Source organism: Physeter macrocephalus, chromosome 17 (assembly GCF_002837175.3).
Source record: "Physeter macrocephalus isolate SW-GA chromosome 17, ASM283717v5, whole genome shotgun sequence".
NCBI classification, from domain to species: Eukaryota; Metazoa; Chordata; class Mammalia; order Artiodactyla; family Physeteridae; genus Physeter; species Physeter macrocephalus.
In genome coordinates this window covers 13,064,601-13,069,255 of record NC_041230.1, presented here as the reverse complement: position 1 = coordinate 13,069,255, position 4,655 = coordinate 13,064,601, and positions in this window count along the sequence as shown.

The window sequence follows — 4,655 nt, the reverse complement described above, 5'->3', positions numbered from 1 at the left end:
GGGGTAGGGAGAGAATGGGGAGTTTTTGTTCAACAGGTATAGTTTGTTTGGGATGATGAGAAAGTTCTGGAAATAGTTGTGATGGGTACATAACATTGTGAATGTAGTTAATGTCACTGAATTGTATTTTTTTAATGGTTAAAGTAGTAAATGTTGTGTTATGTATATTTTACCACAAATTTTTTAAAAGCCAAAAAAGAGGGAACTATAAAAATATACATTCATCTATTTAGTAAATGGGCCAACGTGTGTACTCATGGCCCAGCCCCACAAATGCTCAAGACACACCATTTCCTCTATTCCCCTTCTGTAGCTGCCAGCCAGAGAAAAAGTCCCAAGTCCCCATCCTCAAAGTCCTGCCATCACCTCCCCTCTCCTGCCACCTGCTTTTTCTTCAATTTTCTCCTTAATTCTCCCTTGTTCTCTCTGCCCCAGTCACACTGGTGTCTTTGCTATTTCTCAAACACACCAGGCAGGCTCCAGCCTCAGGGCCTTTGCACTGGCTGCTCTTTCTGCTTGGAACAATATTCTCTCAAATATTCACATGGCCACTCCTTCATCCCTTCATGTCTTGGCTCAAATGTCACCTCAGCACATTGTAAAAAATTACAACGCCCCCCATACATGTGTGTTACACATGCACACACTTTTTCTCTTTGTCCCTCTCTCCTGCTTTATTTTTTCCCAAAACCACTCATTATCACCCTGTGACGTATTCTATATCATTCTTATTTATTTTGTCTCTGCTCTGTCTGCCCAACAGAGTGCCAGCTCTTAAAGGGCAGGGAATTTTGTCTGTCTTGTTCACTGCTCTATCCCCACTGCCTAGAATCCAACTCATACGTGGTGCAGATGATATACTAATTTCCTTTATTTGTAAAGCTTTCCTACTCCTCAGCAAAAAAAAAAAAAAAAAAGAACCTCAAATTTTTAAAAAAAGAGTAAAGATATGAACAGAAAATTTAGAGAAAAAATTAAATTAAATTAAAAATTTAAAAATTAACTAGCTGTGTGGCCCTAGGTAAGTGATTTACCCTCTCTGATCCTTTCCCTGCCTATAAAATACAGGAGCTGCTAAATAAATACTTGTTGAATAAATGAGCAACTAAATCAGTAAAATAATATATAACTCATAAACTGTCGTAAAAATTAAATGACTTACTGAAAAAGAATATATATATAGAAAAAGAATACATATGTGTGTATATATATATGTATATAATCGAATCACTTTGCTGTACACCTAACACAACATTGTAAATCAACTATACTTCAATTTTTTAAAAAATGGTTTAAAAAAATTAAATGACTTAGTACAGATGCAGGGCTTAGAATGTTGTCTGGCACACAGCATGCCCTATGTAAGTGATAGTGATGACTCCTTTTAAAAATAGTATTATTGTTGTGGTTATTATATGCATCCTTCAAGATCCCTTCCAGTGTCACCTCCTCCAGGAAGCCTTCCCGGATGAGACCAGACAGGATCAGCTGCTCAGGGTCCCCAAAGCACTTTATGTAGTTTCCTCTTTAAACTTCAGCAAGACATGTCCCAATTAGTATACTCTGTATTCTATGCCCCGCACCAAGGATCAGAACACATTTTCGTGATAATTATGGGGCTTTTCTCCCTGGCTGTAAACAGGCCTGCCTGGCCTGTCATAACCACTGGACTCTAAGCTCCTAAAAGCAGAGCTTTTTCACTTACTCAAGTATGCCTAACACGTCGTCCAGACCCTGGAACAAGGAAACTTCTCAAGCAATCTTGGTGGATCCAATAAATGCACCATTCTGTCGCCTGCCTCTCAATATGTAATGTGCATAAACCCAGGGATATGCAGTGGTGCCCCAAGGATTCATAAATCCATGGCAAAATTTTTTTTGCCAGGAGCTTGTTAGAAACATCTCTATTACAAGTCTTCTTTCCCTAGTTTTATTGAAAAATAATTGACATACATCACTGAATAAATTTAAGGCATATGGCATCATGGTTTGATTTACCTATATTGTGAAATGATTACCACAGTAAGTTCAGCCAATATCCACTTTCTCATAGAAATACAATAAAAAGATAAGAAAGAAGGAAAGGAAGAAGGAAAAATTTTTTTCTCCTTGTGTTGAGAACTCTTAGTACTCTTGTTTTTTCTTTTTTACACTCTCATATTTATTTATCAGGTGAACAATATGTTTAAAAATCATCATTGCCAAGAACTCTTGGTATTCTTTTTTTTAAATTTATTTATTTATTTAGGCTGCGTTGGGTTTTCATTGCTGGGTGCGGGCTTTCTCTAGTTGAGGTGAGCTGAGGCTACTCTTTGGTGCGGTGCACGGGCTCCTCATTGCCGTGACTTCTCTTGTTGCGGAGCACGGGCTCTAGGCGCGCGGGCTTCAGTAGTTGTGGCACGTGGACTCAGTAGTTGTGGCTCGCGGGCTCTAGAGCACAGGCTCAGTAGTTGTGACGTGCGGGCTTAGTTGTTCTGCGGCATGCAGGATCTTCCCGGACCAGGGCTCGAACCCGTGTTCCCTGCATTGGCAGGCAGATTTTTAACCACTGCGCCACCAGGGAAGTCCCTCTTGGTATTCTTTTAACAACTTTCCCATATCTTGTGCAGCAGTGTTAACTAAATTCCTCATGTTGTACATTACATCCCTATTATTTATTTTATTACTCAAAGTTTGTACCCTTTGACCACCTTCACCCATTTTTTTCCACGCTTGACCACCCCTGTCTCTGGCCACCACCAATCTGTTTGCTGTATATATGAGTTTGGGTTTGTGGGTTTTTTTTTAAAGATTCCACATATATTTGAGACGATATGGTATTTGTCTTTCTGTATCTGACTTATTTCACTTAGCTTTATATCCTCAAGGTCCATCCATGTTGTCATAAATAGCAGGGTTTCCTTCTTTTTAGCGGCTGAACGGTATTCCTGTGTGTGTGTGTGACATTTTCTTTATCCGTTCATTCATTGATGGGCACTTAGGTTGTTTCTATATCTTGGCTATTATAAATAATGCTGCTGTGAACATGGGTGTGCAGATATCTTTTAGTGTTTTCCTTTCCTTCGTATAAATACCCAGAAGTGGAAATGTTGGATCATGCGGTTGATCTGTTTTTCATTTTCTGAGGAACCTCCATACTGTTTTTCATAGCAGCTGCACCAAGTTACATTCCCCATTGCAAATATTTATGACCTTCCCACCATAATAGCTATTGCTTCACTTCTGTTATCCAAATCTCATGCAAGTTTCCTTTTAGACAACTCTAACCCAGAGCCTCCAGGGGAAAGGTGTTCTAGGATACATAGGCCCAACTTAGCTAAGTTGGACAGAACTAAATTGCCACACAGCCCAGAGGGGGAGAGCAGCCTACCCAAGGTCACACAGCAATTGTATGATGGAACAGGAACCAAGCCAGGTAACACAATAGGGCACTTTCTTCTCAGGGAACAGCATAGTGTTATATGAGGTTAAATGTTTAGGCCCAGGCGTCAGGGTGCCTGAGGAAGGAAGTCTAGCTTTGTCATTCATTAGCTATGTGGCCTTAGGTAACTGAATCAACCTCTCTGATCCCCAGTTTTCTTGCCTATAAAATTGGGGACATTAATAATACCCCTTCATAGGGTGGTTGTAAAATGAAATGCGTGTGCAGAGTTTAGCATGGTGCCGGGCACATTATGAGAGCTTGTGGCAGGCGTGACTGTGTACACTGTTATTTCCAATTCCCCTGCACTTCTAGGTGCATGGGTGACTGTACTTCCCCACCTCCCGGAAGTTAGGTGTGGTCATGTGACTTGCTTTGGCCAATGAAATATGAGCAGAAGTCACATGTAGCTTCCTGGCGGAAGTATTCAAATGCTGGTGCATGACTCCCTCTGCTCTCTATTCCCTTGCTGTGGTAGTCATGGGAGCACACGATGACTTGGAAATAAAAAAGCAGCCTGCATCACTGAACCACAGCATGAAGGGGGTTGCCCTGAGAGGTCTCTGTGATTCTCTCAGCTCTGCCTTCCTCTGGATGTAGAATTCATCCTCAAGATGCCTTCTCTTGTGGTTCCCAGATGGCTTCCTGCAGCTCCCATATTTATTCTTTCACATCTAGGGGGAAAGAGAGGGTATTCTTCCTCACAACTAGTCACAAAACTCCTGAGTGTCTTTCTAATTGGACTAAGTCCACGTATACAGCCCTTAACCAATCTCCATGACCAGGGAGATAGAATGCACTGATTGGCTTAGGCCTGGGTTACCTGGGTGACCACTTCTGAACCAATCACTGTGGCAAGGGGGTGGGATTATGCTGATTAGTTCAAACCCTTCAGTGCCCATCCCTGGAGTTGGGAGTTTGGAGGGTGTCAGTCGGATTCAAACTTATGGCTTTTATTACTGGGGTGGTAAGAGGAGAAATGGCCATTGTGAAGGTGAACACGTGTGCAGGACATTTCCTTTTCCTTTTAAAAAATATATTTGAGGGCTTCCCTGGTGGCGCAGTGGTTGAGGGTCCGCCTGCCGATGCAGGGGACACGGGTTCGTGCCCCGGTCCGGGAAGATCCCACGTGCCGCGGAGCGGCTGGGCCCGTGAGCCGTGGCCACTGAGCCTGCGCGTCCGGAGCCTGTGCTCCGCAACGGGAGAGGCCACAGCGGTGAGAGGCCCGCGTACC